Source organism: Macaca fascicularis, chromosome 3 (assembly GCF_037993035.2).
Source record: "Macaca fascicularis isolate 582-1 chromosome 3, T2T-MFA8v1.1".
In the NCBI taxonomy this organism is placed as follows: Eukaryota; Metazoa; Chordata; class Mammalia; order Primates; family Cercopithecidae; genus Macaca; species Macaca fascicularis.
This window is the reverse complement of record NC_088377.1, coordinates 30502606-30517515: the sequence shown is the minus strand read 5'-3', so window position 1 is coordinate 30517515 and position 14910 is coordinate 30502606. Positions and strand designations below refer to the sequence as shown.

At 35.8% G+C, this 14910-nt stretch overlaps 1 non-coding gene across 1 annotated transcript; it reads left to right on the top strand.

Moving 5' to 3' along the window:
* The first annotated feature begins 2559 nt into the window (after positions 1–2559).
* On the top strand, positions 2560–2719 carry LOC123572709 (U1 spliceosomal RNA). The gene has a single exon (XR_006697248.1). It is a non-coding gene; the product is annotated as a U1 spliceosomal RNA (small nuclear RNA).
* The last annotated feature ends 12191 nt before the right edge of the window (positions 2720–14910 follow it).

Below are 14910 nucleotides of genomic sequence, written 5' to 3'. Positions count from 1 at the left end.
TGTCTAAGGGATGTTTAGGGTAGGCCTCCACAGGTAAAGGAAGAACCTATAGAGTTAGTTATTTAAAGAAATATAGTCTATGTGTCTGTTTTTGTGCCAGGCCCATGCTGTTTTGGTTACTGTATCTTTGTAGTATAGTTTGAAGTGCCAGCTTTGTTTATTTTGCTTATAATTGCATTGGCTATTTGGGCTCTTTTTTGGTTTCATATGAGTTTTAGGATAGTTCTTTCTAACCCTATAAAAAATGACATTGGCGTAATAGTAATAACATAGAATGTGTAGATTGCTTTCAACACTGTGGCTATTTTAATGATATTGACTCTTCCAATCCATGAGTAGAGAATATTTTTCCATTTGTTTGTGTCACCTGTGATTTCTTTCAGCAATGTTTCATTGTTTTCCTTGTAGAGATCTTTCACCTCCTTGGTTAAAAGTATTCCTAGGTATTTTATCTTTTTTGTGGCTATTGTAAATGGGATTGTGTTCTTCATTTGGCTGTCAACATGAACGTAATTGATATATAGAAATGCTACTGGTTTTTGCACATTGATTTTCTATACTGAAACTTTACTGAAGTCATTTTTAAGTTCCAGGAGCCTTTTGATGGAGTCCTTGGGGTTTTCTAGGAATAGAATCATATGGTCAGCAAAGATAGGCAGCTTAACTTCTTCTTTTCCCACTTGGATGAGTTTTATTTCTTTTACTTGTCTGATTGCTCTGGCTATGACTTCCAGGACTATGTTGAATAGGAGTGGTGAGAGTAGGCATTCTTGTCTTGTTCCAGTTCTTCAAGAAAATGCTTACAGCTTTTCCCATTTGTTATGATGTTGGCTGTGGGTTTTTCATAGATGGGCCTTATTATTTTGAGGTATGTTCCTTTGATGCCTAGTTTCTTGAGGGTTTTTTTAATCATGAAAAGATGTTAGATTTTATAGAAGGCTTCTTTTGCATCTATTGAGATAATTATATGGCATATGTTTTTAGTTCTGTTTATGTGGTGAATCATATGTTTGATTACTGTATGTTGAACAAACCTTGCATCCCAGTAATGAAGACTAGATACAAACAGCTCACAAACATGAGAAATTCTCAACATCACTGATCATCAGAGAAGTATAAATCAAAACCACAAAGCAATACCATATCATACCAGTCAGAATGGCTATTATTAAAATGTCAAAAAACAACAGATGCTGGTGAGGTCATGGGTAAAAGGCAACACTTATGCACTGTTGTTGGGAATATAAATTAGTTCAGCTACTGTGTAAAGCAATTTGGAGATTTCTCAAAGAACTTTAAACGAAACTACCATTTGACACATCTATCTCATTACTGGGTATATATCCAGAAGAAAATAAATCATCCTACCCAAAAGACACATGCGCTCATATGTTTGTTACAGCACTATTCACAATAGCAAAGACATGGAATCAACCTAGGTGCCCATCAGTGGTGGATTGGATAAATAAAATGTCATAAATATACACTGTGGAATACTACACAGCCATAAAAAAGAACAAAATCATATCCTTTGCAACAACATGGGTGTAACTGGAGGCCGTTAACCTAAGTAAATTAATGCAAGAACAGAAAATCAAATACCACATGTTCCCACTTATCAGTGGGAGCTAAACATCAGTTATCATGGACATAAAGATGGCAATAACAGACACTGGGGACTGCTAGAGAGGGGAGAGAAGAGAGTAGTATCCAACTGACTGTTGGATACTATTATCATTACCTGGGTGATGGGATCATTCATAAAAAAAAACCTTAACATCACACGATACATCCATGTAACAAACCTGCACACATACACCTGATCTAAAATAAAACATAAATTATTCAAAAAATAATTTAAAGTTTTTTTAAAAAAATTAGAAGTAAAGATAAATTATTTGAAGAGAAATGTGGTAATTAGGAATGGGTATTCTGTTTAATTAAAATTTACCAGTGTGTATTATGTATCAAAATACTTGATTTAAATTTTGTTCATGGCTTTCATCTCAACAATTCTACTTCTAGCAATCAGTCTAATGGAAATAACCTATAGTATCCACAAAGAATTACAGAAAGGACACTATCTGAACTGACTAGATCTTCCCACTGCTCAAGGCAGAGCCTGAAACAAGGACTTGTAATAGTGCAGTGATACCGGGCTGCTGGAATGAAGGATAGGAGAGATTAAGGGAAGGAGAAAAAGCTGTCATAATATTTGTTGTCAAGGTCACTACAGAGAGCAACTGGGACTTGGCTTTACCTGACATCTCAAAAGCCTATAGAATGCCTCTAAGTTTTTCTCTGGAGGATTAACTGAGAGATGAATTCCTCCATGAAGGCTTATATCTCACTGGCTGAGGGCTACTCTTCAGGGATTACCTATGTTATCCACTCCCACTCCACTCCCGCTACAATATGCATGAAGTAGTGCCAATTCTTGGGCATTCTTGGCCACAGAATGAGGGAAAGAAATCCGTTTCAGGAGAGATTTTGTCAGCTTACAGTAAGTTGAAACCCAAACAAAACTATCTACCGCACTTGTTGCCGAATTCGATGGGGAGACTTGGCAGGGGAGATAGCATGATCACAAAGGTGGTTTTCCCAGGGCAAGATTTATTCACTGCGCTCTGGATGTGCTGACCCCTACGACTTCCACCCAAGGGGGAAGCTTGACTGGTTAGTTAGTTGTAGCAGGGGACTATGTTCACACTTTCTCTGGGTCTAAAATATTAAACGACAACAGCAACAAAAAAATCAATGGGGAGATCTAGGACATGGAGGCAGGACATTAGAGCCATTTGATTTAAAAAATCATGGTGGTTATTTTAAAATATGTTCAAAAATTGGGGATGGCCAAATAAACAAAATATACACAAAAGTGGAGTTTGGTTACTATAGTGTACAGCTAACCTATATGACAAAATATTTTGTAGCCACCTAAATATTTTTAGAAGCGTATTTAATGCTTTAGGAAATTGTTCATAATATTAAGCGAACAAAATAAATAATAAAGTTATACAGGTCTTATTTATATATGCATTAAATTATTTGAAAAAATATATTAACGTATTAACAGTGGTGACTTGGGTGTAGTAGAATTATGGTTTATCTTCATTTACTCTTTTGTACTTCTTCATATTTCCTAAATGGTTTACAAAGATCACATATTATTTTAGTAATAAAAAATCGATGGAAACAAATTTTCATTGCATTGGACTCATTCTACAGTTCCACTTTCTAGGAATTCATCCAGGCTTTATGAACTACGGACTCACTGTAAAATCTTTTCTCAACCAAATATTCAATGTGCACCCTAAAGCCTCATTACAAATTTGACTGTCTGTGATTTGGTGATGTAGCCTCAGCTCAAGCCTCCTGTCTCACATTGACTGACCCTAAAAAGCAATACCGTGTACTTGGAGATCATCAGAATCTTCACTGTAGATAATAGCACATTCACTTAATTGAATAATTTATCCGTGATTCGGCCAGCAGAAACAGAAGAGTCAGAAAGAAAGAAAGAATGTTGAGAAAAACTCGGCAGTCACCAAACACATTTTGTGTGGAAAAATGCTTGCAGAATTATTTATTTGTTGAGAAAGAAACTATCTGGAAAGCTATAAGGGAAACTTCGTGGTTAGTTTTGTGGACACTTGATGCTCATGGAATGTGGAGCAGAGTTTAATGTCACATGACATAGCACCCGTGGTACCCTCTCTGGCTCATTTTCTGCTGCTTTCTTTCTAAAGATTCTGACATAATAAATTGTGAATTGAGAAGATACACAGTTCCTCTGAAGATTTTATACATAAGACATAAACGATGTTGAAAAACCATGGAGATAGCCTATGATTAAGCTATGATTAAGTGAGTGAGAACAACTAGTTTGGGTATGAAAAACCTACATTACAGCTGAAAGCAACAAAATGCCAGCTGTAACCTGCTGAGAAAAGAACAATGGCAGAAAAAGAAACAAAGACTAAGCTGGTTTGTAGTAGTTGGAAATAGAGTGGCTTTTCCTGAGCAGAATTAAGACTGATGGTGAACTTAAGAGGGGAAAAAAAATTAAAAATTTGTGGCCAACAAACTTGATCATTAGAGAAATGCAAATCAAAACCACAATGAGATACCATCTCACGCCAGTTAGAATGGCGATCATTCCAAAGTCAGGAAACAACAGATGCTGGAGAGGATGTGGAGAAATAGGAATGATTTTACACTGTTGGTAGGAGTGTAAATTAGTTCAACCATTGTGGAAGACAGTGGTGATTCCTCAAGGATCTAGAACCAGAAATACTATTTGACCCAGCAATCCCATTACTGGGTATATACCCAAAGGATTATAAATCATTCTACTATAAAGAGACATGCACAAGTATGTTTACTGCAGCACTATTCACAATAGCAAAGTCATGGAGCCAACCCAAATGTCCATCAATGGTGGACTGGATGAAGAAAATGTGGCACATACACACCATGGAATACTATGCAGCCATAAAAAAGGATGAGTTCATGTCCTTTGCAGGGACATGGATGAAGCTGGAAACCATCATTCTCAGCAAACTAAGCAGAAATACCTAATGTAGATGACGGGTTGATGGGTGTAGCAAACCACCATGACACGTGTATACCTATGTAGCAAACCTGCACATTCTGCACATGTATCCCAGAACTTAAAGTATAATTTAGAAAAGTTAGAGTTGGTGCCAGATTAAAAATATAACCCAAAAAATTATTATCAAATTTTTGAATGAATAGAAAAAAATGCTTATCTGAAAAACGGACTTTTTTCTTCTGTTACATTTTATTACTTGTACAGATAGTTGACCATCAGTAAATCACCACTGCATATGATAGAAATTTTGAAAAGTTTCAAGAGCAATAATTTATCTTGTAGTATTATCATATTGGTAAATTTCACTTCTCTGTGGAAACCTTAAAATCTACGTTCTTTTGACAAGGAAGTGCCTTCCAGTCTAAATTATAAATTCATATATTCAACACATATTTTTGCATATCTACAAGATACCAGAGAGTATAGTTGGTTCTGAAGACACAAAGACAAAAAAAAAAAAAAAAAAGTTTTGGTTATGAAGTTTGTTATGAACTCCCAGTATAAAAGAGAAGACGAAGATGTAGAGACAATATTGCTATACGATATACAAATACGAAGGTCAGAAAGAGACATTAGAGTGGAGTAGTAATTAACAACATAGACTCAGGAGCCATTCATCTGGGTTCAAGCTCCTCTTTCACCACTCACTGTTATGGGTACTTTTGGAGCATTTACCTAAACTACTTTTTTCTGTTTCCCCATCTGTAAAATGAGGATAGTAATAATACATCTGCCTTTTATGATCTAAATGAAAACAAAGTGAATCAATATATGATTTACATATATGTAAATCAATATATGTAAAGAACAGTGTCTGGTATGTATTAGGCTTTAAGCAAATGCTAGCTAAAGCCATAAATGCGAGTAGTTGTGAATGACGAAAGGAGAAAAGGCTGCTGGGAAATTGTCAGGGAAAGGCTTGATGGGAGTATTCTGAAGATGATAGAGAATTTGTAAGATTGAATGGCAAAAATCTGATCTAACACTATTCTAGGTCATAAAGTCATTTTTAAGCAAAAAATATAATAAAACACATTTTAAAAATCTAAAACCAGTCTTGGTAGGTGGGGTTGATATTTGTGTGTGTGTGGAGGTCAAGATATTCCTGTAATAATGATATATATTGCAGCTCGTCTTTCACTGGGAAAGACTAAGGCACAGATTAATGTTTACCTCTCCTATTTTTACAATGACTTTCCACCCTGCTTTTCTCTAAACTTCAAATTTCTTAATAATTTAATCTGATATTTTTAATGTTTCAGCCACCTGGCCAGTATCTAAGTAAATTTACTGAATTAGTTTCTTAAAATGTCTGTGATCACTAACAAACTATTTTTATTCTGGAAGAGACTTTACCGTCTTTTGTTACATTTATAAGAATTGGCTCCAGAAACTTAAAGCTTACTGAAAAGAAAGCTCCTTAAGGGCTACAATTGTGTGTTTTTCATCTTAATATTCCATTTAACAAACACCCACAATGTGCAGGTACTGTATTATGAACATTTTTATATAACAGCTACCAGTTGAAACTATAACTAGATGTGGAGTAGGTGTTAAAAGCTTGTGTGTTATATTGCACTGCTGTTTGGAGTATGTTGACATATACAAGTGTTTTACTACTGTTATCTTCCTTCAATTTTTCCAGTTATTTTGATGATTATGGGATTGGGGTGTAGAAAACTAAAAGAAAATAGACTTTAATTTGGACCAACAGCTGGTGGTTACACATGTAATTAATGGGGAAGGCTGTTTACTGGTATTTATTTTAAAACTGATCCCATCCCTGCCAAAGAAAATGTCAGTACTGAAACTTCACATATTCAAACAGCCAAATTTGGCTGCCATGAACTTGTGGCTTGATAGATTTGTTTAATTTTTTATACTGCTCATGTACAAGTCAGAATTTGTGTAGGTCATAGCATGTTATTTTCATTTGATAGCAATCCTCTGGTATTAATGCAGACTAAGAGAACTTCATGGCATATACTTTGGGATATGAAATTGTCTTAAAATATATTTCGTTTGTGTTTTCCCATACTGTTGAGACATTTCAGTAGCTAATGGAAACCATAAGTTAGTCTAATGAAGCCCATGTATAATTTTATACCATAGTCTGTGCAACTTTGACATTTTCATAATTAACCAAAGTCTGGGAATTTAGTTCTACGTTGGTCTTTTGCCCAAGCATTCAATTCTTAAATGTGATTAAGAAGCTGAATTTTATATTTGAGTACTTGGCTTCAGTTCCTAGAAGCCATGCTACTCAAATCATCTGGTTTCTAAGCATTTCCTTTTGGAGGGGATAATTGCCACAAAATAGTGTGTTTTTAAGATATATTTTGGTTCTCAGGTCTACATAACACCATTCTGTGTATGCAACATTCCCTTGCCTTTGTGTGGTTGGTTCTTCATCATTTTCTAGATTTTGGCTTAAATATCACGTCCTAAGTGACCTTTCCTAAAGAATCTCTGTAATTTATACTGGAACATTCTCTATCTCAGATTATTTTAACTAGTCATATATTTATCATTTGTGATATCTAGTATTAACTTGTATTTTTAATATACCCCAGATATATGGAAACTGTCAACTGCTCTTATTGTTTTCGCTCTTGGTGGGTGATTCAGGTAACTGTTTGTTGACATTTTGAAGTTGTTCCTTTTCCTGACCTTGTGGGATACTAGCAAAGATTAATCAAAACAAAGTAACTTTTTCTTATTTTCTTAGCTGAATATGCAAGGTCAAAGAACTTAAACAACTAGAATTATTTGTATTTAGTTATATATTAGTGTATATAAGATTTTCAAAGGAACAAATCTTCAAAGCCTCTGATAGTGTTCTTCTTTTCAAGTACTCTCTTCTTTTCTCCTTTCTCCCTCCAGAGACAGTGCAACCGCTTCCCTGCTCTGCTTCAGGACTTTGCATATTTGCTCTCTGTTGCCACGCAGACCTCTCAAATTCAACATGTTTAAAGCTGAACTTATCATAAGCCACACAAACTACATTCCTAATGACTCCTCTTCTGATGTGCCTTACGTTGATTATTGCTACCACCCTTCCACCACCTTTTCTGAACCAAGATCTGAGAATGGTGTATAATTCTCTCTTAACCTACCAGCCCATAAGTCACCATACATAGCTATATGTCTGTGTATACATACATACATATAGATTTGTAATGTCTATCTCTATCAATCACCTATTTACCTGTTTATGTTTATATTGCTCTTTCATAAAATTCAATTGAGTTCCATCCTCTCATCTCTACCACTTCTGTCACTTGTTGAATTCTGGCCATTTTTTGTGGTCTGACTACTCAATCAACCTCCTATATCGCTCCCTCCAGTTCATTCTATCATCCCTTACTGATTTTTTCTGAAAATCTTGCCCTTGATTCTTTTTATATACATCTTTCCTTCTCCCTACTTTGAACTTTCCACATGTAAAGGAGCTTCTTATAATACTTGAATGTACTCTACCCTTCCATGTCACCCATATGTTGCATATTCATTGTTTTTCTTTCTCTGAAATTGTCTCAATACTTTACTTATTCCAGTTAACTACTGTGTGCCCTTCAAATTTTACCTAAGCTACAGTTTCATCTCAAATGAGTTTTCAAACCTCTCATTTCAGGTGACTGTTTTCTATCTTCATAGTATCGTGAATGCCCTGTCAGTATTTATTACTCTGTATTTATTGTTTTTATTTTCTGCCTCTCTCACAAGGCTATAGGTGTATTTAAAAGAAGGATTATGTTCTTTATCTAAATCTCTGGTATATAGCATGGTGTCTGGCTCATGATTTATGCTCAACATATGTAAATAAAGGAGAAAATAGCCATGGAACCAAGAACATTGGCTTCTATTTGGAGAAATTTTGTGATTAGAAAAAGGTGATGTAAAAATAATTGGCACATAAACCTTTGCTTCAGGTTCTGCTTCCTGTACATCAGGAAATGTTCTAGGTGTTTTTTCATGTATAAATGCATTTGATTAGTGCAGCTATCCTAAGAGATAAGTTCTATTATTACCCATTTCCATATTAGGAAGCCAAAGTGCAAAGAAGTTAACTTACCTAAGATCGTGCGTTTTCTTAGCCTGGGTTCCTCTGAAAACTGAGTCTGTGGCAAAGGTTTATGTGCTAAAATTGGGTTAGATTAAGAGAAGCCAGGGAAGCAGGGGTTAGGGAAAAAAGATTGGAACTGGAAAGAAGAGAGTCAATGTGAGGCAGCATTACTGAGTTGATCAGCATTTGGCGACTAGTGCAAATGATGGGGATCTCTCTGGACCATCTTTTGACAGGCTTTGTAATGAATACATCTCGAGACTATCCATCGAAGGAGAGGGAAGGGGAAGAATCACCTATGGATTCATGTGTCCCATTGGTCAGACGTTTTTCTCATATTTATTTTTGGATCACGCAAGCACAGTTGTGCTTAGGATCTCCTGGTACTTTATTTTATCATCAACAGGGATGCACCAAAGAAAGGGGCACAGGGTTCAATGCAGGAGAATGATTCAAGGTAAAGTTGATTTGCTTCCTTTTGAAGTCCTTTGAAGCCCGTGCATAGTGTGTTTTTGCAGCAATGGCTTAGATGAAAGAGCAGCCAAAAGCTCTGGAGAAGTTCTGGCTGAAAGGATCTGCAGAGATGCATCAGGAAAGTCTGATATGTCCACCTAGTAAATGGTGAAACCCTAATTCAAATGCTAGAAGTCTGACTCCCGATCCTGTAGTCAGTGCCACTCTTCAGCCAGGACACAAGAGGCCTTGCCCAGTGCTTTGACTGGCCGCATATCACAAAGACACACACAAAATGAAATTATTGAAGAACACATGGATACCTCTGTTTCTAGCAAAACAACACCTTCAAGCCAATAAAGTCTTTCTCTTGACTGTATACTGCTTAGGCCTCAGAGAAATGCTTCTCCACATCTCTTTTTCTGTCCCATACATCCAACGCCAGCACTGAGATTCATGGGACTGCTGACATGAAGATGGACATGACTCAGATTATGAAGAGGATGTGATCAGCTGAAGCACTTCAGTAAAAGACAAAGGGACTTGCCAAACTCTTCTTTCAGATAGAATGACAAAAGAAATTATTACCTAACAAAATGTCATTTCTCAGTGTTCCAATTTGTAGTTTAGGGGTATTCATGGAGAAGCATGATATTCTCAATAGTTGTATATAAGGTGGAAGGGATATTGCGATGATTCTAGTTCTCTACATGACCATCTGGATTACTACTGAATGTTCTGAATATGAGTAGTCTTATTTTTATAAAATTATTAGGATTCAATTAAATTTTTTATAAAATTAAACATTCAGCTCTATTATATAACCTAATTTAAAATTGTTCTATTCATCTATTATAATTTGTATTCTGTTCCTCAATTTTAGTAGATAATATTGAATCTGTTAGAGGAAAAATTACTTCTGAAGCACATATAAGAGAAAACTTTATTTTATTTTTACATTTAACTTAATGCATATTTCTTGATAAAAATCAACTCTTGTGACCTCTGAATGTAATTCAATGCTATTATTTTAGTTCTTTACATCTATAGATGGCATTAGACCACAAATTATGTGAAAAGCTTGATAATAGTACAATTCATGATTTTGCAGAAACAAAGGCACAAATAAGTGCATGGAATCCAGATATAATAATTTATTAATTATATATGCTTATGGAATATCTATGCAGACCTCTTCAGCCATCAACAAAATACCAGCCACGTGCAATAACAATCCAATTTAGTAGCCTCTGGTATTTGGCTGACTTAGTCATTCAAAAACCATAAACTTAAAGATATTTGCTAGTTTGTTATTACTCAGGTGTATATAACACATTTTAACAGTTGGTTAGCTAGAAATATAACTTTTCCATATTTAGATATAATATATGTGTTTCTCTATTTGTACACTTGCCCCACAAATATTAGGAGTAGCTTTGCCCATGTTTACAATAAATGCCTGTGCTCTGCTCCACCGTGCTTCACCTCACTCTGCTCCACTCTGCAGAGTACACGCTCCTCTCTGTTCTGCTCCACGAGTCTACCACCCCGCCTCCTCACCATCTCATGGATTGGTTCTATGGAGCAACTTATTCCAGCTAAGCCATTGATACTAAACGGACAATACTAAGGTATCGTCGTAGCTCACTTAAACTGTACTATGTTTAACTGTCTGTAAACAAATATGAAAACAGTGACAGATGACAAAGACTAAATTTCCAAGCTACAGGACAGTACACGGTAATGCTTTGAGTTCTTGAGGAAAGCACTATTCAAATATCAGCTCCCTCCTCCAGCCTTTCACAGGACTTCATTTAAGTCATCTTATTTCATTGTTCTTCCTTGTTTTGTTCTTCCCTGACTGACTTAGTAACTCAGGTAAGTTCCCTGATACTATAAATTTCATAAGGCATTTGCTTATTGTCTCATTTTTGTTTATGACCAAATGCTTTCTAGACTTTTAAACATTTTATTGAGTAGTGCTGAAAATATTTCTAAAGGATTGTTGTTTTCTCATTTTATATATTCTCCTTTAAACGAATTTCCAAGAAGGAGCTTCTGGGGAGGGAAAAGGTAATAAAATATTGGATCATTTTTTTCCTTAACTGCTATTTCATTCCTACTTTCTCTGTTGACGTCACAGATATTGGGCAGTACTTTTAGAAGCTAAACTGTTGGTTTGACACTTAGATATTGTTTTTATGTTTATTTAACCTCATAATTATAATTTTGGCACGTTATATTCAATAAAAATCAGATGATTATAAAATGTTCCATTCTTGTTCTCCCTGGGTGGGCCACAGAGGAAGCCACGGCTGCTGTAGAGTTATCTTGAAGGAGTGCCTTCCAGTAATAAGCTCAGTTAAAACCACAGAGTAATTTAAACATGGTTTTGTTTTTCCCGACAACCATATTCTCCAACTTCTTCATAGAAATCTCCCATGATGTAAATTTTAATATTTTGTGTTTTTGTATGACGGATATTTTGTATTTTTAATTTCTTATATATGACAACTGAAATAAAACCTCCCATTTCTTCTTCTTCAGTTCTTGTAAAATAATATTTGGTTATTCGAAAGCTCTATTTCTACTTATAGGTTATCTAGTTATCTTAATATGTTCTCCATTAAATTCAGAAATATAGAATGCAATCTTCAATATATTTCCTGAAGTTTAGTAGAGTTAGGTCCATCATATTAGATAGCAAAGTTATCCATCAGATAAGCATTTTTAAAATAATTCCAGTAGTCCCTCAAGTATCCATGACAATCAAACAAAAAATGGGCATAAATAATTAAATATTTATAAATAGTCTGCTCTGCTTTTTGTGGCAACACAGATGTATTATTGATGCTAAATCCTGTCATGGGAGGAAAATCAGGTGTCTAAGCATGACAGATTTATCAGTATCAAGCAGCTCCATGTCTCAGAAATATGTTCTTAACCTTACTGGACCCAGCTGGAAGCAGGGCAGCAGCTGGGAGGAAAAGCACACTGGTGAGGGCAGAAGAATCTCTTACCCTTCTGGATGAGTTAGTTCTACAATGTATATTTTCTACTACAATTATTTGAAAGCTGAGTAAGAAGTCACGACATCCAGATAACACATCTCTTGTAAAATCCTCTTTGGTCCAGAGACATATACAGATGTCCTGCTCCAAGCCTGATTGATGTTCATGATCAAGACAATTCATGATACTCACTTGACCTCCTCAAACTACAAATATCCAGGGTATCTGGCCCTAAAGTAGGAACTTTTCAAAGTAAATTAATAATTTCTGTGGAAAATGTTTGGGTATTGAAAATCTAATATGTGTGCATATTGTTGCTTCTGATGCTCTATACATCTCATTTATTTAGAGGTTGTAAAGTACCTTGACCTCTAACGTTAATAATATGTACCTTAAATAGCTATTATTGCAGTTATCTAAAATGACCCTTTTATCTGTGGGGAAAATGACTGCAGACGAATGGGTTATGGTTATATGTTTTAGCAATAGGTTGCTCTTTAAAGAAACATGTTTTCGAGAGCTGGCAATCTCCTACTAAGATCAAATAGCTTTTAAAGTCAAGTGGTGAAATTAAATGACTGTGAAATATTTGGAATGCAAGCTGCTGCTTAGAATGTACAAATAAGAATACTTTAGAAGATACCAACTAAAATAAAAATGTTTTGCTAAACACAGAAGTCAAAGGGTAGGCAAAGTAAAGTCCAAAGCACTTGAAGCAATATTGCCCCTACAGTGAAAGAGTAGATTTATTTATGAAAAATTTGTAGAATGATATGACAATTTACTCAACTGTAGGTAGATTATTTGTGCTGTGGTTTTCAATGTATGATAAATTCAAAATATTTTCTAATCCAGAATATATGGAACATCTCAGAATCTGTAGCGATTCCATTAAATGTCATGAGTTTTGGCTATATTGAAATGCTTTTACCGTCCTCTTCTCTACCCCTATGATTTGCACAGAGAAACTCCTCTGCTTGTATGCTTTTCCCCCTCGTTTTTTTAAACCAATCTGAAAGACTCCTTCTCATCCCGCAAGAGCCAGCTTCAATATCACCATTGTTTTGAACATCCCTGAATTCTCCAGGCAAAGTGAATGACTCCCTCCACTCCTGAAGAAGAAGATACTATATAACTATTAGAAACTTCAAACCTCAATGTCAAGCTATGCTTTATGAGGGAATAAAGTGTTTATGTTCTTCTCTGTATTCTTCAAACTTTCATAATGTGTTTGTATATAATAAGTACTTGAAGCACATTTATTGAATCATAGGTATGTACACGTCCTTACTTTCCATCAATCTATTTCTTCGTCTGCGTCCCTTCCTCTGTAGTTCTCCAGCTTTCATCCCCACCTTCACTCAAGCCTCCATGGGATGTGATTCTTAGTTCATAAATTCATATATGTAAAATATATAGTTTTATTTTTGCAACAACGCATTTTTTCCATCGAAACTCTATTCCTTTAGGTGGCGAAAATTTCATCTTCTTTTGTAAAGTGCTGCTGTTTCCTCTGGGGTTGTGTCTAGGTTCCAGCTGGCTCATCTACTGAAGCTTAGGGATGGGGAGGAGATCACATGTGGTTTTCAATATTGCTTCAACCTTAGCACCCACGGAAATCTCAGGAGTCCCTTCTGGCCTTTGCTTCTCAATGCCACAGGTCATTGCTAACTTGTTCCTCTTCTCCATTTTCTGGGATTCATTCAGTTCTCTAGTTTGTCTGTTACCTCTGCAGCTCTTTAGAGAGCTCAAAAAATATTCAGTCACTCATGAGTAGTCCTGAGTGGTGAAGAATTTGAGGGATACTCTTCACTTCTTCATTACTTTATGCTCTCTCTAGGAACACAGACACCATCCCACAGTTTGCTATGTCCTACTAATAGATACAGGAATGTTCTGAGGCTTTTCTAGTTTCACCCACCTAGAAATGACATGCAGATATTTCCTTTGTCCATTCACCATGCTGGCCAAGAGTAGGCTGGAAGAGGGGAGTGCTAAGATTTTGACGACAGCAAGAACTCTACCCATGGAAGAGCTGTGCAGATCTTCTTCTGTAACTTGGGATTGGACTAGCAGTTGGTCCTGGCTGGAGATTAGAACTCAGTGCCATTTAGAGATATATCAGTATTCAAGTATTCTTTCCTTTCCTGACTTTTTATCTCCCCTGCAGGGAAAGAGAAAGTTTGGGAGAGGGTGAGTGGCACTAGAGTATAAACAATTAAGGGGGTGCAGGGAAAATGTCACTTAATAACTCAAATGTTATTCTGTAAACCAAAATTAAAATTTTAAGCCCCCCAATCAACTGAATGGACCCCTTCCTCTTGGCTAATGAGATTCCAAAGAAACCTGAAAAACTAGTTCAGGCCATGATGGGAAGGGGGACTAGATGTCTCATTATACCTTCCTCTTTTTGGAATTCAGGCACAACTAACCAGCATCAACAATAAAACCGAGACCTGCAGACTGACAAAATAGACTTTCTGTAGCAATAAGATACCAAATTCTAACTCAACTCTAGTATAGCATCACATAGCAGATAGCAGGCCCCAAAAGAAATACAAATATTTTACCCCAAAATATATTTATTTGACTTATTTTTAAATCACCCTGCAAAGCTGTCTCTTGTGGGAGAAATTTACATTCTGTAGAGAATTCCTTTCCCTTTCCATATCTTCTTCTTATCTCAAAGAGATTAGCTGAGAGCCTAGCATCTTTTAATGGTCTGAATAAGAAATGCTTGCCATCTACTGCCTCTAAGAGTGGTC